This window comes from Oncorhynchus kisutch, linkage group LG10 (genome assembly GCF_002021735.2).
Source record: "Oncorhynchus kisutch isolate 150728-3 linkage group LG10, Okis_V2, whole genome shotgun sequence".
Lineage (NCBI taxonomy): Eukaryota > Metazoa > Chordata > Actinopteri > Salmoniformes > Salmonidae > Oncorhynchus > Oncorhynchus kisutch.
Window position 1 is genome coordinate 10,730,573 of NC_034183.2, and position 23,351 is coordinate 10,753,923.

The 23,351-nt window shown below is 42.8% G+C and overlaps 1 protein-coding gene across 4 annotated transcripts in view; it reads right to left on the reverse strand.

Annotated features, from left to right (window-relative positions):
- Positions 1-23,054, reverse strand: part of LOC109897717 (transcription factor SOX-6) — a 174,748-nt gene extending 151,694 nt beyond the window's left edge. The window contains exons 1-2 of one of the 4 annotated variants that reach the window (XM_031833045.1): positions 22,737-23,053; positions 1,757-1,818 (exon numbers count right to left, since the gene is read on the reverse strand). The gene's annotated coding sequence lies outside the window, so the exon portion shown is untranslated. Of the gene's footprint in view, positions 1-1,756; positions 1,819-22,736 lie in introns of all 4 variants that reach the window. The other 3 variants (XM_031833047.1, XM_031833044.1, XM_031833046.1) reach the window with 3 other exon arrangements.
- Between the last annotated feature and the right edge of the window lie 297 nt (positions 23,055-23,351).

A 23,351-nucleotide genomic window follows, 5' to 3' on the forward strand; every position in this document is an offset into this window, starting at 1 on the left:
GGCGCCACGGCAACAAATAAATACATCATAGCAGGAGACAGAGAGAGAGAGAGAGAGAGAGAGAGAGAGAGAGAGAGAGAGAGAGAGAGAGAGAGAGAGAGAGAGAGAGAGAGAGAGAGAGAGAGAGAGAGAGAGAGAGAGAGAGAGAGAGAGAGAGAGAGAGAGAGAGAGAGAGAGAGAGAGAGAGAGAGAGAGAGAGAGAGAGAGAGAGAGAGAGAGAGAGAGAGAGAGAGAGAGAGAGAGAGAGAGAGAGAGAGAGAGAGAGAGAGAGAGAGAGAGAGAGAGAGAGAGAGAGAGAGAGAGAGAGAGAGAGAGAGAGAGAGAGAGAGAGAGAGAGAGAGAGAGAGAGACATCAAAGTAAACTTTATACTGAAACTAAGAGCAATGCATAAACCGGTCGAAACAAACATGCCTGGGATTTTACAATTTGAAGCTAATTAAGAACAATGAAGGAAAGAAGCAAATACAAGGCACATTATATTTTATTCATGGCTTAAATCTAGAAAATTATTTTCTCTTAGAACCAACTTATTTTCTCTGAGGGCACAATTTAGAGCAATTCAAAAACAAGAACAACCCAGAGCCCTTGTGTTCTAGGGAGATCCTGGGTCAGTTTTGCATTTCTATTACTAATGGTTAAGGATAGGATTGGAGGAGGGCATGCTGATCCTAGATCTGTACCTAGCCAACACTTTACCCCCGGAGCCTGTTTCAAAGTCAGTTTCAAAACAATCACTGCCACATAAAAAAATATGTTTTGCCCTAAGTCGAGGTCCCTCGACTGCCGTTCACACTCTCAACCTGTCAGCTCGTCTGAACACGTTCCAAATATCTGCAGAACCAGTTATTCTCTCTTTCTCTCCTCTTTTTCTCCACCGCTCAACACACCCTCGCCACTCTATCATCTGCCGCTGGTGGCCTCAACACCTGGAGGACGATTGTTAATCAGAAAGACAGCTGGCTACCCAGGAAGACAAGAACAAGCCACGTAACGGTGTGTGTGTGTGTGTGTGTGTGTGTGTGTGTGTGTGTGTGTGTGTGTGTGTGTGTGTGTGTGTGTGTGTGTGTGTGTGTGTGTGTGTGTGTATGTGTTTTCATGTGTTTTCATGTACATGTGTGCATAAAGGCGATGGAGAGAGGCTCAGAACACTGCTATGATAACCTTATTAATTTAGGTCTATAAATTTGCTCAGGAAAACCCAGAATAACAAAGGAAGGCCTTCTCCTCAGAGAATATCCAGCAGATCATTTAGTTACTACCCACTGGACCCCTTCCAGTCTCACTCAGCCACAGCTGGTCGCAGCATTGGGCTGACAGTCAGGATCCACACACACAGACAGACAAACACACACACACAGACAAACACACACAGACACACACCTGCACTCTCATGCACATGTAAGCACAGACATAAACACACTCATCTCATGCACATACACACAGACAAACTGACACAACCAGTTCCCCCCCCCCCCCCCCCCCCCCACACACACACACACACTTCCCACATCCACTCTAAGGTCTTGACATGCAAGGGAGAGATGAAGCTGTCCTGGGCCTCCCCTGACAACTGGGATATGGCTGCTACCTGTTTGGCAAGGGTTCCGGCAGCTGTAAAATATTACTGTCCATGTTAGGCGAACGTTCAGGCAGCTATGGAACACACCTGTCTGAGTGAGGATCTGGCAATGGTGAAATGAGAGGGTAGACTAGCTAGCTACATGTTCGGCAAAAGTTCAAGTAGTAAAATTATACCTTTTGTCAAGATACAGACAGGGACTAGGGAAACACAGCACAGTGGAACAACCAGAAGAAATCTGTGGAGAGAAACACACATGGTGCAACACATGAATACACGCATTCACACACACATCCAGCACACCAAAACATCCATGTGCTGTTTCGTCCCAGTTGTCAATGCCGCTCAGAAAAGGGGAGACAAAGAGACACTGTGAGACTGAGAGCGTCTCGATAACGCTTGCAGCCCATGAGCTTCGACATTTCGAGGTCAATGAGGCTTTGCGATGTCAAGCACAGCTCTACTCAGATAATGTATGTTGCACCGCAAGCTAATCACCTGGTCAATTAAACTAGAATAGAAGTCAATTGATCCATAAATGATGAGCTGGTCAGTGGATCCACTGAGAACTCACTATTTGTGCTACTGGTTGATGTCCCGTTTTCAAAGCCACTCTTTCACTCATTGTGAATGCAACCCCCAATAGCTGGGGTTTCAAGCTACCAGGGTTGTGTTCATTAGGACTGTAGAAACATGCTTTCTTAAAACATTGTTTTTAAATAGTATCTCTCAGTTTCGGAATGCTTTCTTGGTGCCCACTGAACACAACCAAGATGTGAGTATGGATGAGAATTCCAAGTCAACACTTTAATGAGGGGAACAAGGTAAGGGATGCCTTGCATGACTGAAAAGCTTTGGAGCACGCTCACAAAAGACCTAGTTAACACTAGACTGGCTTAACTGACAACAAGCATTATTGAAGCAGTTGTTAACATGAAATATTGCAGAGGTGAGGGGCAAGTGGCAACACATCAGTCTCAACCTCACCCTCGCTCGGTACACTTAGGCAAGATTACATTATGCTCGCTGCCATTGTTCCCCTGGTCTTCAAGACAAAGCCTGTTCCACTTTGCAAATGCTCACCGAACGTTGTAAAAACAAGGGTGAATGTCAGAGAGAGTCATGAATAGGATTTCTCTTCTTTTGTTGGTTCTGGAGAGGTATGCACAAGTACATCACTGTGTGAGAGAGAAGAAAGGAGGACCTGTGAGGGAGTCGGTCGAGGAGCCCTGTGAGGGAGTCGGTCGAGGAGCCCTGTGAGGGAGTCGGTTGAGGAGCCCGACAGTCTTCGCATTAAAATACCTACCATTTGAAGAAGTGGATTCTTGGCCCTAAACAGAGTTCTGGGAAAACAGACCCCTGACAGACCCCTGACACACCCTGAAAGGCAGACCTATGAATTCCTACAGACCGTAAATCAGAGTGATAACAATACCAAAAGAGATGCACCTTAACTTGAAACCTTTGAAAGTACGAATACAAAAGTCAGAGGGAGAAAAACACAAAGAAACAGTTCCTGACCTGTGTGGAGATATCAGAAGAACCCATAAAGACCACAAAACACAACCAAGGGAACAGATGCCAGACCTCTAAAGATTTGACAGCACTGTATCGAACTGAGGTTATACAGCATCAACCTTAGGTCGACTGTGTCATGGCCCCAACAACTATTTAAACTGTCAGGGCAATTAGCAACCACCATGCTTTAATTTACAAGGCCAGAGCAGGCCTGTAAATAATTGCTGTGTGCTATAAATGTAAATGAGTCCAGTGGGGAACAGGGGAAACTAAAGTAAATTTTGTGCAAATCTACACATTTTGCCATGGGGTGTAGAGAAAATGGTGCAGTTTTAAAGCAAGTTTGCTGCAGATTTAGCATTTTTATAACAATAATAACTATAACTATGGGGTGAAAAGGAAAATGAGCTGTTTTACAGCAAATTTCCTGCAATTCCGATAATTTGACCATGATTACTAAATTTAGATAGCTGGCCGCTAGACTAGTTGCCCATCCCTGGTCTAGCTAATTCTCCAGTGGGCTTAATCTGCGAGACAGGGAAATTATTTAGTGGGGAACAAATCCACCATATGATGGAATGCAAGGAAGGAGGTGTACAGTGTGTTGAGGAGTTGAGACGGGGGAGTTAGAATATTCTTTGAGATGGGGGAGTTAGAATATTCTTTGAGATGGGAGAGCTAGACTAGTCTTTGAGATGGGAGAGCTAGACTATTCTTTGAGATGGGAGAGCTAGACTATTCTTTGAGATGGGGGAGTTAGACTAGTCTTTGAGATGGGGGAGTTAGACTAATCTTTCTTAAACCTCTTGAGTGTAGGGGGCAGTATTTTGTTTGGATGAAAAACATACCCAAATGAAACTGCCTATTTGTCAGGCCCAGAATCTAGAATATGCATTTAATTGTCAGATTAGGATAGAAAATACTCTAAAGTTCCCAAAACTGTGAAAATATTGTCTGTGAGTATAACAGAACTGATATTGCAAGCGAAAACCTGAGGAAAATCCAACCAGGAAGTGCTGTTTTTCCTGAAAGCTCTCTGTTCCATTGCCTGCCTTCGCTCCATTTAAAGGGATATCAACCAGATTCTCTTTCCTATGGCTTCCGCATGGTGTGAACAGTCTTTAGACATAGTTTCAGGCTTTTATTTTGAAAAATGAGCGAGAAAGATCACATCGAGTCATTGTATGGCTGGGTGCCAGCAGCATTTTGCATGCGCATCAGCTTGGAGCAGACATTTCTCTCTCTCTCCTATTGAAGAAGCTTTTGTCCCGGTTGAAATATTATCAATTAAATATTGTAAAAACGACCTGAGGATTGATTATAAAAAAGTTTGACATGTTTCTATGAACTTTCCGGATACTATTTGGAATTTTTGCCTGTGATGTCATGACCGCTCGAGCCTTTGGATTTCTGAACATAACGAGCCAACCAAATGGAGATATTTTGGATATAAAAATAATCTTTATGGAACAAAAGGAACATTTATTGTGTAACTGGGAGTTTTGTGAGTGCAAACATCTGAAGATCATCAAATGTAAGCGATTTATTTTATTGCTTTTATTGACTTTCGTGACCAATCTACTTGGCTGCTAGCTGTTTGTAATGTTTTGTCTACTGAGAGGGATGTCCTTACATAAACGCTTGGTATGATTTCGCCGAAAAGCTTTTTTGAAATCTGACATGCCAGGCGGATTAACAACAAGCTAAGCTGTGTTTTGCTATATTGCACTTGTGATTTCATGAAAATTAAATATTTTTAGTCATTTAATTTGAATTTGGCGCTCTGCAATTCAGCGAATGTTGACGAAAATAATGGGGATGGGTGCATCAAGAGGTTTTAAGTCAGGAAATGTCAGACAAGCGTTTTCACTGTAAAGTTCCACCTCGTCTTTAGAGTGGGGTGCTGAAGCTGCTTTCTCATATCAGGAAAGGGGTGAGGACTGTACTTTGTGGTGCCCCAGTTTTCAGCATCGCCACAGTCTCGTCACAGTCTCTTCACAGTCTCTTTACTGTCTCTTTACTGTCTCTACTACCTTTTTTCTAAAGACAAGCTTCTAGGGTGCTGACCAATACTTTAATGAAGTGAAATGCAAATTTGGCGGAACGACCCTAAGGAGGTTAAACAGGTTAAGTAGGAATGGTTGTGCTTGAGAGGGTGTGATTGGATAAGAGGCCAACAAAGATATATCGATCCTCAAGGTATCCACTTTGCTAACTTCATCATTCCCACGGATCCTAATATTGTGTGTACGTGAAACACGTGAGTTCTTCACTCTTCTGATTGTCTGTTTGGGGGGGCTTTCAATTGCCCATGGGAAACTTGCCTGTCAGAAAGGGGGCGTATGTGTTTTGAAGTTGTTCGACACCATCAAAAGCACCCATCATTATTATGTTTCATCTGACCCCACCTCTTATAGAAGTGTGTTACACAATGACATAATAATTTATGGCTGCTCTTTTTCACCAATCTGTCTCACAAACGGTTGGCACTTAACCCTTTTCCTGTGTGCACCATGAACAAGCAGGCACAGAGCCCATTGTGTGTTGAGAGTGGCGGGAAACACACGTGAAGTTTAACAATGTAGGGTACGAGTCAAGCGAGCAACACTTCAACACAGAGACCTAGGCTGCCACAATAGAGTCTTTATGACATAAGCTTCTTGTCACTGTGGCTCTTTAGAAAAGCAGATGGGATTTTTCCTACAGCATGCATCCAGCAATAACAATTGACATCACAAGCCAGCCTATATTTGCCATATTAAAAAGGGGGACACAGTGTAAGCTCCCTGAGAAGGAGGCTACACTGCACAGCCAGCTGAGGCAGCTATTTTCCTGTCCTCCTGAAGGGAGGTCCTTACAGAGAGAACCAAGAAGTTGGGAGGCTACAGAAAAGTACTTCTCCTATAGCTACACTTGCTTTTAAATCTTTGTAAGTCCGGCAAGCCAGAGGAACCACTCTGTGGTCGAATGGTAGGTGAGTTGGTTAGTGGTTTCTCATGGTGAATGCTAACACAAGGCTAACGTTACTGCGGGTGCTGAAAGGCCTGGTAACACAAGGTTAGCATTAGCGGTGCTAAAAGCACAAGAGTTAGGTCCCATGAAATGCCTGTAATTCTATTCAGATGGGCTGCTGTACACACTGCTACCGTTACAAGAGGGGGGGGGGGGGTTGAGTTACCCTTTGATACAGTGGACCTCAACTTCCATCAGTCATATCGTATACATGAGGTCACATGCAGTCCAGTAGCAGTCCAGCCCCGTCAGCTGTACTGGTGCCAAAGCCCCTGTTCAATACTCTGTCATCCAGAAACAGTCTGCCTCAGCAGCCCAGCAACTAGGATTCCTGCTTACATGGCTGTACAGTATACTGTACACAAATAAGGCATGTGAGAAACATGTAGCCTACTACTTGTCTCTTGAACTGTGTCCCATCGTTGGACTCATAAAACACAGACTACCATGTTATACACCTAGTCATGCTCAAATGTAGGGTTGTCAATCAAAGTGTACTAGTGCATTTCTATTCTGGGTTTCCCAGCCCCATCCCTTTCCCCCTGGCCACTCCCCCTCTCAGGCCTCCAAACAAAGCCAGTCTTATTGTGGGCCCCATCCCTTTCCCCTGGCCACTCCCCCCCTCAGGCCTCCAAACAAAGCCAGTCTTATTGTGGGCCCCATCCCTTTCCCCCTGGTCACTCCCCCTCTCAGTCCTCCAAACAGAGCCAGTCTTATTGTGGGCCCCATTCCTTTCCCCTGGCCACTCCCTCTCTCAGGCCTCCAAACAAAGCCAGTCTTATTGTGGGCCCCATCCCTTTCCCCTGGCCACTCCCCCTCTCAGGCCTCCAAACAGAGCCAGTCTTATTGTGGGCCCCATCCCTTTCCCGCTGGCCACTCCCCCTCTCAGGCCTCCAAACAGAGCCAGTCTTATTGTGGGCCCCATCCCTTTCCCCTGGCCACTCCCCCTCTCAGGCCTCCAAACAGAGCCAGTCTTATTGTGGGCCCCATCCCTTTCCCCCTGGCCACTCCCCCTCTCAGGCCTCCAAACAGAGCCAGTTTTATTGTGGGCCCCATCCCTTTCCCCTGGCCACTCCCCCTCCCAGGCCTCCAAACAGAGCCAGTCTTATTGTGGGCCCCATCCCTTTCCCCTGGCCACTCCCCCTCCCAGGCCTCCAAACAGAGCCAGTCTTATTGTGGGCCCCATCCCTTTTCCCCTGGCCACTCCCCATCTCAGGCCTCCAAACAGAGCCAGTCTTACTGTGGGCCCCATCCCTTTCCCCATGGCCTCACTCTCCCTCCCAAGCCTCCAAACCGAGCCAGTCTTACTGTTTTTAATTATTATTTTTTTTATCTTACCTTTATTTAACCAGGTAGGCAAGTTGAGAACAAGTTCTCATTTACAATTGCGACCTGGCCAAGATAAAGCAAAGCAGTTCGACAGATACAACGACACAGAGTTACACATGGAGTAAAACAAACATACAGTCAATAATACAGTATAAACAAGTCTATATACAATGTGAGCAAATGAGGTGAGAAGGGAGGTAAAGGCAAAAAAGGCCATGGTGGCAAAGTAAATACAATATAGCAAGTAAAACACTGGAATGGTAGTTTTGCAATGGAAGAATGTGCAAAGTAGAAATAAAAATAATGGGGTGCAAAGGAGCAGTTGAGGTAGAGGTAGTTGTAGTGGGCTAAATTATAGGTGGGCTATGTACAGGTGCAGTAATCTGTGAGCTGCTCTGACAGTTGGTGCTTAAAGCTAGTGAGGGAGATAAGTGTTTCCAGTTTCAGAGATTTTTGTAGTTCGTTCCAGTCATTGGCAGCAGAGAACTGGAAGGAGAGGCGGCCAAAGAAAGAATTGGTTTTGGGGGTGACTAGAGAGATATACCTGCTGGAGCGTGTGCTACAGGTGGGAGATGCTATCGTGACCAGCGAGCTGAGATAAGGGGGGACTTTACCTAGCAGGGTCTTGTAGATGACATGGAGCCAGTGGGTTTGGCGACGAGTATGAAGCGAGGGCCAGCCAACGAGAGCGTACAGGTCGCAATGGTGGGTAGTATATGGGGCTTTGGTGACAAAACGGATTGCACTGTGATAGACTGCATCCAATTTGTTGAGTAGGGTATTGGAGGCTATTTGGTAAGTGACATCGCCAAAGTCGAGGATTGGTAGGATGGTCAGTTTTACAAGGGTATGTTTGGCAGCATGAGTGAAGGATGCTTTGTTGCGAAATAGGAAGCCAATTCTAGATTTAACTTTGGATTGGAGATGTTTGATATGGGTCTGGAAGGAGAGTTTACAGTCTAACCAGACACCTAAGTATTTGTAGTTGTCCACGTATTCTAAGTCAGAGCCGTCCAGAGTAGTGATGTTGGACAGGCGGGTAGGTGCAGGTAGCGATCGGTTGAAGAGCATGCATTTAGTTTTACTTGTATTTAAGAGCAATTGGAGGCCACGGAAGGAGAGTTGTATGGCATTGAAGCTTGCCTGGAGGGTTGTTAACACAGTGTCCAAAGAAGGGCCGGAAGTATACAGAATGGTGTCGTCTGCGTAGAGGTGGATCATAGACTCACCAGCAGCAAGAGCGACCTCATTGATGTATACAGAGAAGAGAGTCGGTCCAAGAATTGAACCCTGTGGCACCCCCATAGAGACTGCCAGAGGTCCGGACAGCAGACCCTCCGATTTGACACACTGAACTCTATCAGAGAACTGTGAGAACTGTGACTGTGGGCCCATCCACCTCCCAGGCCTCCAAACAGAGCTTCTTACTGTGGGCCCATCCCCCTCCCAGGCCTCCAAACAGAGTCAGTCTTACTTTGGGCCCATCCCCCTCCCAGGCCTCCAAATAGAGCCAGTCATACTGTGGGCCCATCCCCCTCCCAGGCCTCCAAATAGAGCCAGTCATACTGTGGGCCCATCCCCCTCCCAGGCCTCCAAACAGAGCCAGTGTTAATATGGGCCCCTCCCAGGCCTCCAAACAGAGCCAGTCTTACTGTGGGCCCCTCCCAGGCCTCCAAACAGAGCCATTCTTACTGTAGGCCCCTCCCAGGCCTCCAAACATAGCCAGTCTTACTGTGGTCCCAGCTCTCACCACCACCTCATAATGACCACAGTTTGATTAAAGGCCTCTCTCCAAGCTGTAAACCACGGGAACAGCCTGCATTGACAGCTGGCCACCGACCAATGAGCGTCAGCTATAGGGGCATGCTGGGTGGAACCAGCATCCTTCCCCAGGCGTTCTGACCACATACCCGTTTGAGGCCTCACACCCTGAGCGGTGCCGCCCCGCCCCATTAGTAGTGGCCACTGTGCGAGTGGAGAAGTGTGGGCTGGTAAAGCTGAAGGCTGGAGCTTTTCATCCAGGCACCAATATATGTTGCACAACATCTCGACATGACCACACATACTATGGCACATATCAATACATATTCCATCTTTGTGGCGAGACCCCACCCACACAAGGCCCTGTCTCTACAAGACCTTGGAATACTTTTGTGTGTGTGTGTGTGTGTGTGTGTGTGTGTGTGTGTGTGTGTGTGTGTGTGTGTGTGTGTGTGTGTGTGTGTGTGTGTGTGTGTGTGTGTGTGTGTGTGTGTGTGTGTGTGTGTGTGTGTGTGTGTGTGTGTGTGTTTTATGCCAGTGTATCCATCTGTGTGTATTATTCCCTGTGTGGTGTGTCCCAGCTTCAGCAGCCCTTTCAGATGGTCAGAGAAGCTCATGGTAACTGCATGGGAGGCCAAACCACAAACCCTCGCTACAACATTTCAGCACATTTCCCTTTTTCAACCACATCCAGAATAAGACTAACTCTAAATGTACAGTATGTTAATACCACAGAGAACAAATCACAGGATCTTGTAAAAGAGCCATTTGTCAATGGTGCACTGCTCAGGCTGGAGGTTCAAATCCAGCTCTGCCAACAGGATTCATGGAACACATACATTTAAAAAAGCTCTTAACTCAACATCTAATTCTTGCAAACCATTGTTAACAGTATGTTCTTGAACACAAACGGTATTAACACTAGTAATAACATGATGATAAATAGAAATACCTCTTAGACAGCCTTGCAGGTGGTAACCACTGTGGTCTGCAATGATCGAGCCAAAAGCAGCGTTGCTCCCAGCGACTCAAGAGAACTCTCGAGGTGACACACACATGTCCACCTGGAGACGATGTGGCGCAGACAGACAAACATCAACACCTTCTCACTCTTTGTTGGCCACGTCTGGTGTCAGCCTTTTGACCGTGCATAGAGCACACAATGAAATGCGTGGGAGTGGAGCCTTACAAAAGCTAGTCTATGTTTTGTTATTTGATATGGTAACTTGTTCACAGCTTTCTTCTACAGCGCCTCTTTTGTTCCAGAAGGAAGGCCATTTTTCTTCGCCTGACACATGGGAAAGGAAGCCAAGCTTAGCTTCATTATGATTTGTTTTCCATTTTGATCCAAGTCAAGTGTTCATATTTTCCTAGTTTCCCTTTCTGCATTCTGTCGGCTGGCGTGCTCGTGGAAGACGGCGTCGGGGAACGTAAGCTTCCTGGTCTGGAGACCATTCATAGCCTGTTTACAACCTGTTCATAGCAGGTTCATGCTGCATGTCTCATTCCTGGAGACCAACCATAGCCTGTTCATAGCCTGTTAATAACCTGTTTATAGCCCATTCATGCTGCATATCTCATCATTCCTGGAGACCATTCATAGCCTGTTCATACCCTACTTATAAGCTGTTCATAGCCATTTCCAGTTGCAGGTCTCATCATTTAGGATTGTTTTGACTGGAAGTTGAAGACGCAAAGCAAAGTTCTCTGAAGTAAATCTGCTGCCACCTTCTGTCTTCCAAACAGCTAATGAGGTATTATGACAATCTACTAATTAAGACATTTATGCTGCAGTGGAATAAGAGGGCTTTACGTTTCACTGACGGCCAGTCAATATTCAGTCACTACTCAGTCACTACTCAGTCACTACTCAGTCACTACTCGGCCATCTCACTCTGTCAACAATCCAAAAGTCAGCACACCATTGGCTAAAACCAAGGAGACCAACAAATTCAGCAGTTTTCTTCCAGAGGAATTTTTTTCCAGAGCTCTTTGACACATGCCTTTGTCTGCACCTCACAAGTTAAGACATCAGTGCCTTTGTCTGCACCTCGCAAGTTAAGACATCAGTGCCTTTGTCTGCACCTCACAAGTTAAGACATCAGTGCCTTTGTCTGCACCTCACAAGTTAAGACATCAGTGCCTTTGTCTGCACCTCACAAGTTAAGACATCAGTGCCTTTGTCTGCACCTCGCAAGTTAAGACATCAGTGCCTTTGTCTGCACCTCACAAGTTAAGACATCAGTGCCTTTGTCTGCACCTCGCAAGTTAAGACATCAGTGCCTTTGTCTGCACCTCACAAGTTAAGACATCAGTGCCTTTGTCTGCACCTCACAAGTTAAGACATCAGTGCCTTTGTCTGCACCTCACAAGTTAAGACATCAGTGCCTTTGTCTGCACCTCACAAGTTAAGACATCAGTGCCTTTGTCTGCACCTCACAAGTTAAGACATCAGTGCCTTTGTCTGCACCTCACAAGTTAAGACATCAGTCAATGACTGATTGAGAAAAAATTCTGTATTTTCTCTTTTACAATGATTCCGTCTTTGAAAAAAGCACAAATAAAAATGTACGATGACGGGAGTTCCAGAGGCCTCATTTATAAACTGAGCAAACGTACAAAATATACCCCAAAATGTGTGTGCCACAGTTTTCCTGCAAATGTTGACGTGAGCATGTCCTTTCCTGCACACAAACTTTTAAACCATGCGTACGCACACCTTCTAATCTAGTGGATGAATTATTGTATTGTAAGTATTACACTACATACCAACGGGGGCTATGATGACAGGCGTATTCATAAAATACATAATGCAGCCATTTGCCATTAGTGAGAAGAACTAAAATAAATTTGAGGGTGTTATTTTTTTTTATTTAAACTAATTAGACATAATAATATATTTTATTTTATTTTCATAACCATTACAGAATATATTCCTTACATTTTCTGGCCGTGATGGGTACATATTCCTGAAGTACCTATATAACAAATCAACATGCGCATCTCTCGTTTAATTGGGTCTATGTAAATAGATAGGCTATACATTGACTGTATGTGATCTCATAGGCAGTGTGGTTTATGGCCTACAGACACATTTAACAGGTGAACATCAAGACAGTTGATATTCTACTTTGAAGTATGTATGCTACTACTGTGTCTAGCCTACTGAAACTTCAAATTGTTTTAAATAGCCTTAGACAATATTTCAGAATTCGTGGGCAGTCCAGCCTATTTAGGTTGGGGGGAAAAGTGAATGCAAAACATTGTTGAATTCAAAAGTTCTGCTGACAGGTCCACACCTATTTGCCATCCTTTGTTTTCTTTTTCAGACACTGTCACGGTCCTTTATCAGATACAGCATAAATTACTGCTCATATAATATATTTGACAGTATGGGTAGGCTACAGCACTGCTGTGCGATAGGAGTGTGACATCATGGCCTATTTCATCTCAGAGCCTATACCAAGGCAAGAAACACAATAATCTATTGATAAACCAAATATTGAACAACATGTCATCCTTTGTATAGAAGTGTGAGCTGTAGCCAGGCGTTCTGGTCTCCGATATACAGTCGTGGCCAAAAGTTTTGAGAATGACACAAATATTAATTTTCACAAAGTCTGCTGCCTCAGTTTGTATGATGGCAATTTGCATATACTCCAGAATGTTATGAAGAGTGATTAGATGATCAATTAATTGCAAAGTCCCTATTTGCTATGCAAATGAACTGAATCCCAAAAAACATTTCCACTGCAATTCAGCCCTGCCACAAAAGGACCAGCTGACACCCTGTCAGTGATTCTCGCGTTAACACAGGTGTGAGTGTTGACGAGGACAAGGCTGGAGATCACTCTGTCATGCTGATTGAGTTTGAATAACAGACTGGAAGCTTCAAAAGGAGGGTGGTGCTTGGAATCATTGTTCTTCCTCTGTCAACCATGGTTTCCTGCAAGGAAACACATGCCGTCATCATTGCTTTGTACAAAAAGGGCTTCACAGGCAAGGATATTGCTACCAGTAAGATTGCACCTAATTCAACCACTTATTGGATCATCAAGAACTTCAAGGAGAGCGGTTCAATTGTTGTGAAGAAGGCTTCAGGGCGCCCTAGAAAGTCCAGCAAGCGCCAGGACTGTCTCCTAAAGTTGATTCAGCTGCAGCTGCTGGTGTCAAGAAGGGCAGCAAAGAAGCCACTTCTCTCCAGGAAAAACATTGGGGACAGACTGATATTCTGCAAAAGGTAAAAGGGTTTGGACTGCTAAAGACTGGGGTAAAATCATTTTCTCTGATGAATACCCTTTCCGATTGTTTTGGGCATCCGGAAAAAAGCTTGTCCGGAGAAGACAAGGTGAGCGCTACCATCAGTCCTGTGTCATGCCAACAGTAAAGCATCCTTAGACCATTCATGTGTGGGGCTGCTTCTCAGCCAAGGGAGTAGGCTCACTCACAATTTTTCCTAAGAACACAGCCATGAATAAAGAATGGTACCAACACATCCTCCGAGAGCAACTTCTCCCATCCTGGAACAGTTTGGTAACGAATAATGCCTTTTTCAGCATGATGGAGCACCTTGCCATAAGGCAAAAGTGATAACTAAGTGGCTCAGGGGAACAAAACATCGATATTTTTGGTACATGGCCAGGAAACTCCCCAGACCTTAATCCTATTGAGAAAAACCCACAAATTCTGACAAACTCCAAGCATTGAGTATGCAAGAATGGGCTACCATCAGAAGTTAATTGACAGCATGCCAGGGCGGATTGCAGATGTCTTGAAAAAGAAGGGTCAACACTACAAATATTGATTGACTCTTTGCATCAACTTCATGTAATTGTCAATAAAAGCCTTTGACACTTATGAAATGCTTGCAATTATACTTCAGTATTCCATAGTAACATCTGACAAAAAAATATCTAAAGACACTGAAGCAGCAAACTTTGTGGAAATGAATATTTGTGTCACTCAAAACTTTTGACCACTACTGGACAATCAATCTTGCAGAATGCACAGACAGGCATCCGATATTGACAGCATGTTTGTTTTAAATAGTCACTGTAAATTATTTTTCCAGCTCCCTTCAGAAATGTGATCAAATATGTTATTTCCCTTCCTTTTATAAACTGCCGTGGCCTAATTCCTATTGTGCCAAAGTATACACCATAAAAGGTGAATGGAGGGTGTTTTCTGGACAGAGTTTTATTGTTCTTTCATGAGCGCACAGTTTATGTATGGCGTTGGCTTATGTATGGCATGGGCTTATGTATGGCGTGGGCTTATGTATGGCCTGGGCTTATGTATGGCGTGGGCTTATGTATGGCGTGGGCTTATGTATGGCATGGGCTTATGTATGGCGTGGGCTTATGTATGGCATGGGCTTATGTATGGCCTGGGCTTATGTATGGCCTGGGCTTATGTATGGCGTGGGCTTATGTATGGCGTGGGCTTATCTATGGCGTGGGCTTATGTATGGCGTGGGCTTATGTATGGCATGGGCTTATGTATGGCGTGGGCTTATGTATGGCGTGGGCTTATGTATGGCGTGGGCTTATGTATGGCGTGGGCTTATGTATGGCGTGGGCTTATGTATGGCATGGGCTTATGTATGGCGTGGGCTTATGTATGGCGTGGGCTTATGTATGGCGTGGGTTTATGTATGGCTTGGGCTTATGTATGGCGTGGGCTTATGTATGGCCTGGGCTTATGTATGGCCTGGGCTTATGTATGGCGTGGGCTTATGTATGGCGTGGGCTTATGTATGGCGTGGGCTTATGTATGGCGTGGGCTTATGTATGGCGTGGGCTTATGTATGGCGTGGGCTTATGTATGGCGTGGGCTTATGTATGGCCTGGGCTTATGTATGGCGTGGGCTTATGTATGGCGTGGGCTTATGTATGGCGTGGGCTTATGTATGGCGTGGGCTTATGTATGGCGTGGGCTTATGTATGGCTTGGGCTTATGTATGGCCTGGGCTTATGTATGGCGTGGGCTTATGTATGGCGTGGGCTTATGTATGGCGTGGGCTTATGTATGGCGTGGGCTTATGTATGGCGTGGGCCAAGTTGATGAATCTATATATTTTTTAGACGTACGTATTATTTTCATGGCGCACGCAGATATTTAGTGTGATATTTACAAAACGGTTATAAATGAGGCCCCAGACAGTACAGTGGTGAGTATAAATACATGACACTGATCTGGTTTGCTCAAACCATGTGAGTATCAGCGGTGTTTGAGTGCCTGTAGATCTCCCACAAATTCAACTAAGGATCTCAAAGCCAATTCCACTTTATTTTTAATCCCCTCTAATCAGGGTCGGATTTTTTTATATAACCTTTATTTAACTAGGAAAGTCAGTCAAGAACAAATTCTTATTTACTATGACAGCCTACACCAGCCAAACCCAGATGACGCGAGGCCAATTGTGCACCGCCCTATGGGACTCCCAATCACAGCTGGTTGTGATACAGCCTGGATTCGAACCAGTGTGCCTGTAGTGACACCTCTAACACTGAGATGCAGTGCCTTAGACCGCTGCACCACTTGGGAGCAATTGATTAGATTTAATTTCACTCTAATTTTAGCATTGAGGTTTAGATCTGTTTTACAAGGGAGCCCTGCATATACACAATTTACAAATACAACATAATACAAAAATGACCAAACATCTCCAATGAACAATTCGATTGCAAAGTCAGAGCTAGTAACAGGGAACTTTGTCATTCATCATTGGATTGGCTTTGGGTTACTTCATTATTTCCTGTGGGCTTTACACGGAATCCTCCAGGTATTATCTTTGAAAGCCTAAATAAACATGGTGGCCGATGATTAAGATGGCTGCTGATACAGCGGTTTTCTCCCTGTTGGGTGGTGCTGGAAGTCACAGTTTGGAGGTTGTGTTGATACTGCCACAGTCCTTTGTTGAGGCCTGTTGTCTAAAACCACTCAAAAGTACTGCTACATTCTCCCTATGCTGCAGCCTGCAGGCACGGCCATGTGCCACTTTTAGTTTCAGAAATGCTGGGAACATGTTCAAGGATTCCCTCAAAGACAAGACTACCATGGATTTAATGTTTTCAAAGGGGGACAGGGGTCAAAGGAGAGCGATAAGGGGATCACAAAGAGGAGAAATACGTGTTTTGGAGACTAGAGACACAGGAGAATTACTGCTATGGGTTGGGGAATGAAAAAGCACTGGTTTGGTTTCTGTGAGTTTAAGGGGTATGTTCTTCCAAGATATCTAATGGCGAAGTACATTTAGGGAGAGGGGTGCATACACACTTAACCTACAGGGCACAAACTGGGTAGCCCTTTCCTGCAGTCAATGAAGCACCCTTTTTGGCCTCATGGGTGGAATGTTATTCATGTTTTTCATAATTTCATAATTAATAAAGTTATTATATTTTACGACAAAAATACGGTGTCTCTATGTCTAACAGTTTTATTGTTCAGTCTTCTGTGATGTATATAAAGTGTAATATTAGGATGCAAACTCCAAATGGAATACTTTTCAACTCTATATCTGACATGGTAGATAATACAGGTTTCTTTTTTTTTAAGCACATAACCATATATGTGTGAGGTGTATACTTTTTGTTTCAAAGTAGATTTGTTTAGGGCTACCAAGATTCACTCTGTGTGGCCCGGATTTAGCTCACTGCAGTAAAAGGTTCAATCAAGGTTGTTTCAATGTGATTTGTCAATGTATTGGGACTTCAGAAAATATTCACACCCCTTGACTTTTTCAAAATGTGTTACAGCCTGAATTTGACATTTATTAAATTAAAATTTGTCACAGGCCTACACACATTAGCCCATAATGACAAAGTGGAATTATGTTTTTTGACATTTTTATAAATGAATTAAAAGCTGAAATGTCTTGAGTCAATAACTATTCAAACCCTTTGTTATGGCATGACTAAATAAGTTCAGGAGAAAAAAAGTTGTGTAACAAGTCATATAATAAGTTCCATGGACTCACTCTGTGTGCAGTAATAGTGTTTTTTTATGACTCTCTCATCTCTGTACCCCACACATACAATTATCTGGAAGGTCCCTCAGTCGAGCACTGAATTTCAAACACAGATTCAACCAAAGACCAGGGAGGTTTTCCAATTCCTAGCAAAGAAGGGCACCTATTGGTAGATGGGTAAAAAAAAGCAGACATTAAATATCCATTTGAGCATAGTGAAGTTATTAAATACACTTTGGATGGTGTATCGATATACTCAGTCACTACAAAGATAAAGGCGTCCTTCCTAACTCAGTTGCCAGAGAGGAAGGAAACCGCTCAGGGATTTCACCATGAGGCCAATGGTGACTTTAAAACAATTTAAAACAATTACAGATTGTGATATGAGAAAACTGAAAATGGATCAACAACATTGTAATTACTCCACAATACGAACCTAATTGACAGAGTGAACAAACTAAGCCTATACAGAATAAAAATATTCCAAAATATGTTGAATTTGTACCTTGGAAACAATGTCAGATCTTCAACGATCTGGAGAAAAAAAAAGACTGGGCAGCACCTCCTACTGGAGATCTTCAGTTATTCATTTGGTATCGTATCCAGGACTTTAACCAAATCCCAGCCTTGCTTAGCTTTCATATTTGTCACTGACTACTTCCAATGTGCTATGGTCAGAAGGATGGTTGAGAGATGTCTTAATAACTAAATATATACGCTGTTGCCAACAGTCATTCCAAAGAGTAGGTTTAACAGGGCCTATTATCTGTTACCATAGTACTTTATAAGTCACAGAAGAACACCTGCTCTTTGCATGACAGACTGATCAGTTGGGGGGGTATAGTATCATCATTTATACTATTTAGGCTTATATAGAATTTGTTAAGTCATCAACATCTTTTGTTTCAAGTCAACAAAGGGTTCAACTAAAAATACACTATACATAAAGGGAAAGGGAAAGGGGGATTCCTAGTCAGTTGTACAACTGAAAACCCGACCCCAAGGTGTGGAGGCCTGCCTTGATCGACATCCAGGCCTAGGGTTTCAAGCTTTGGTTGATTTCAAATGTAATCTTGAAGTTAATCATTAATATTTTGGATTCATATCTCCATCTAAACCAAAAATAAAACCTAAAGAATAGGACTAAATCAAACTATATTTAAAGTTTGATTAGGTCAATTTTGTCTTATTGTTAACTTATATTTTTTGCCTGAGATGGAAACATGATTCCAACATATCAATTATTAATTTGTAAACAAACTGGATATTGAATTATGTTTGGTTGTCAAAGTAAACAAATATAACACATTTAAAGAGATGTATCTTCTGATTGGATAGTTCCATCTGTGCCACTGATTTAGTCTGGCTTTAATTCCAGCTCGTCTACAAATTGATAATTGATATGTTGGATTCACGTCTCCATCTCAACCAAAAAATCTAACTTTAAATGCACTTTACATGAAGTTTGAATTGATTTAGTCCTATTCTTTAACTATGATTATTGGTTGAGATGGAGACGTAAATGCAACATAACATGTTATTAATTTGTAGACCAACTGCTAATAAAGCATTGTTCATACTGCAGGCCTTAACGCTCAAATCAGTTTTGTTTTTCAAATCCATTTAGGAATATTGACTGTCCAAACAGCAAGTTACAAATGACCAAATCAGATTTGTGTCTTCAGACTGTAGTAATTTGCTGACATGGCTACGCTGGTTGTCATTATGACAGGTGTCTACGCAGTGGTTGTGCTTTTAAATGGTTGAAAGCGCAGCGATAACAAATTGAAAATTCAACGAACTTCTGGCTGTCTTTGAGTGGGAGAAAAAAATGGTTACAAATCTCCAACTAAATATGACCCACATTTCCACGTTGAAATGACCTGGTGTGCCCAGTGGGAAGTAGCTCTTGCAGGACGAAGCCCAAGCACAGTTTGGGTTGTCATTATTGCTGGTTTGTCAGGTACGATCCCATTCAGACTTATAATTGGATGGTTGGGGAGCAGGTGTTAGAGCAACAGCCCCCAAAAGGATAGGTCATCATCAGAACCATTGAGAGTAAGCAGGAGAAAGAAAATGGGCAAAATGGGAAATCGGGCTCCAAGGTCATATGGTGGAGGGAAAATAGAAAGCAATACAATCCCCCCCCCCCCCCCCCCCCCCCCCCCCACACACACACACACACAACTGGCATTGTGGTTGAAAACCTTACAGGCATCTGCGGCTGTATTTCAAGTGCTCATTCACTAGAGCTTCGACCTTTATTTTTCGGCAGCAAGACTGCAATTTGGGTGTGTCGTAGAGCCGCAGATAAGTATAGGCTGGCGAATATGTAGCCTACTTACGACGTGGAGAGAAATACTTACGGCTAAATGTTTAATGTCTGTTTGTACAACATGTCCAATTTAGGTGTCTTTTGAAGGAGCCTGACAAATAATTGTGACTTTCTGACTTTGACATCCTAGAATAAAGCTGTTTGATTATTTCCAATTTCAAGGTGACTGACATACTTTATCTAAAAACAACATGCAGAAAAAATGTACTTGATTTAGCTCATAGAAATAGAATATATACATCGTGTTTCAAAGCAGCATGAGATTAATCTAATTAGGACAAGCCAAACAAAATGACAACAAAAGAACAGGGTCCGAATAATGAGGAAAAACAAGCAACATTAATAAATATGAATTCTTTAACAAATGTATATTAGTCATTATGAAAACTATTACGTGTCTCAGTGAAACATACCTGGTGTCCATTGCTATGTTATTACCATGGTAATAACCATCAAAGGCTGCAGGCAAGCTGCTAATGAGAGCAGCCAATTGTGCCAATCTAAGTCCATAACTTGCATTCTCTCTCTCACAGCTGTTAAACACCCTCACCTGTAAATCGCCTGCAACTGTTTGCCCCTTTTCGTGTTGCTAAGAGAACGTCACCCTAGATGAAAGAGAAAGCCAAAAGGTCCTTTCACTACATCTACTCTTTCACTCTGCTGCAAATGGAAACTCTTTTGACGTCAGCGTTTATTTTCATTTTGTATTTAATTTTAATTTTATTTAACCTTTATTTAACTAGGCGAGACAGTTAAGAATACAGTCGTATTTACAATGACGGCCTTATCAGAGATTTCTGAAAATAACTCTTCATCCTTATTCATTTACAAGTCACAGCAAATGTTTCAATGATTTTGAAGTTCTGATATAATCTGAGGGAAACAAGCTCAAAAACACAGTGTCTTGAAGGCCAACTGCAGTGAACTTAGAGAAAAAGATCAGAACTGTAGTTTTATGGCCTATTATATGTTCTACACAATCACAATGCAAATTGCATCTTTCAGTTAGATTGGGGAAAACATTTTCTAAAACCACATTATTAAATAGAAGACTTATATAGGATCTCTGACTGAAACAACATGATCCTATCATTTTTATATAATAGGAAAAATAAAATGGAAGTCCGAATCATAAGTAAAAATGACAGCTATTGGGTACAATATAGCTTAAGGACAACATCTCTCTGGAATGTTCATGTGACAAGGGTCTATGGGAGAAGATCCTCTGGTGTTTCTCAAAATTGGTAAGGACCTGAACTCATGTCTAGCCTAATGCATATTGAACTCATGTTTAGCCTAATGCATACTGAACTCATGTTTAGCCTAATGCATATTGAACTCATGTTTAGCCTAATGCATATTGAACTCATGTTTAGCCTAATGCATACTGAACTCATGTTTAGCCTAATGCATACTGAACTCATGTTTAGCCTAATGCATATTGAACTGCTTTACATGTAATGCTAATATTTTATAAATGCTCAGTATCGACACAGTAGGCCTATCTTCAACTGAACTTCAAGATTGAAAGCATCAAAACATCCCCAGTGAGCAGACAGCACTGCACAGCTAGCGGTACATTTTATTCTGTTCACCAGCATAAAAACTCAGCACAACTCGAAAAGTATTAGTTTAATCAAAGATATCCAGAAATGGCTTTTGATATACATTTATCCACAACAACAAAAACACAATTGCTAATCATAGCCTAAATATGAGACAATGAGTCACAGTTCTCAATGCAAGGTGTATTACTTTACTTTAAAGTATGGATAATTTTAGGCCTATGTGTTTTTTAAATATAGGCATAAATAGTTGGACATGATAGCCTAATTTGGGGAAAGTTACAAGCGCCAAACCTATAAGCACTTGTATGATGGGACCAATTAAATTAAATACATTCATGTTTAGGTTTATAGGCTACTGTAAAAGTTCAGTGCGAAAGGATAACGAATGCTTCATTTGTGTCAAATTATATCATAATTGACTGCTGAATGAACGACAAATGAACGGTCAACTCAAATGGTCGCTATAATGCAACAGTAGGTTGGCTAAATCCAGGCGAGTTGCAAGTGCGCAGTGACTCTAAGGTTTCCCAGACAGTGGATAGCACAGCCCTTGTATAAATGCCGTCCCGGGACAATGTGCTGAATTGGCAGCCTATTTATAAATCTGCCATTTGGACGTGTACGGCACTCTAATGCCACTTTACCTTATGAGGGAACTTCAACCCAGAGCACCTGCTCAAAACAAAATGCCATACGAGATCAACTTCAGCCCCGCGGTCCGTGGACGGTCCCGTCGTCAGATTGTTTTTCAAACAGACACTATTTTACAACGGGAATGTGCTTCTCAATTGGTCAACCATACATTGAGTACAAACAGTTAACCTTCGCTGAAGAGTATTGGCACCGTTTAAATCAGGATAAACAATCGAAATGTGTCCAAATGGCAATAAAGCTACTGCATTTCAATTCTAGATGATTTAGAATACAACTTGAGTGGAACGTTGTGCCCTTTATAGCCTAACTGGTTGTCACTCCCAGTGTCAACAGGTTTAAGGGACGAAAAAAAGAAATCTTTCAAGCAATTATCCGGATATTGCCACAATCAACTACATTTCCTTTTTAGTGGTTTTAAACATCACTTGCACGCGTCGTGCATTCATTTGGCGTCAGTGCATACGAGGGCTCTCTATTAAAACGTTATCACTGCGTGTGCAGCACTCTAGACGCGTTATCTGAGAACTTGAGTGCGTCTAAATTTGTGGAACACCCTAAAGTGATGACCTATCTCCCTTTTCCAGAAAGGCTACGGTGGTTATGTGCGCCTTGTCCTCCTATACCCTGACATGTAAACGTATCATTTAGTTCACCCCATGAATCCTCACCGTGACTTTCACTCTCACCAATTAGACTGTTGTCAAGTGCAAGGCAAGATGTACACTTCTGACTTTTTGGGAAATGATGTATGGAGCGTGAATAAATTAACGCTGCTCTTTATAACATGCATAAGATATGACATTAATGATGCATAATACATTACATTTCGTTATTTGCTACCATATGCTTAATAGGTGTTGTATTGCTAGTAGGCTAGTCAAAAGCAAATTTAGAGAGAAAATGAATCCAGTCTATAGGCTCCAGGCTGTTTTCAACTAAAACACGAAAAATATATTTACATGTAGGATATATAGCCTAGAGGCAATCTATTCCAATTGAAAACAACTTACTTAAATAAGTTCTCCTTTCGTCGCACCGTGTTCTCCGCTGGGACCAATGTCTTGTTTCTTCAGTATTGTCTCCCAATGGATCCGATTTAGAACGAAGGGTTACGTCTATTTTAATTTATGACTCACAACGCATTATTTTAGGGTCCGTTTCTGTGACCCGAGAGAGTAAACTTGTGAGAGAGTAATGGTTTACTCCGCAGACAGCATTAACAATATTTCCATTTTCCAGTTGATTAGAACTGTATCAAATTCCTTCTGATTTGGACATGCCGCCGAAGCAAACCGGACTCGCGAGCGCACTGCGAATCAACTCTGAAAGGCATTTACACTTAAGGTGGTGGCAAGAAATGCGCACGTCGTTTCCAATGAATAGTACCACTATGTGGCCGAACAGGAAACTACCTCCTACTAAAGTAGACTACAATAACTTACCAGCCATCTGCACGCCGCAGGGCTCGCTCGCAAAGCTTATAGTTTAGCCAAGTAGTTCAGACTAAAGCACTCAACTAACGTAGCTATATTCACAACATTGACAAAATATCGCTATATTTTGTCAATTCAATACCCAATGAAAAAATCTATTTCAATGATAAAACCTGAACCTCTTAATAACCT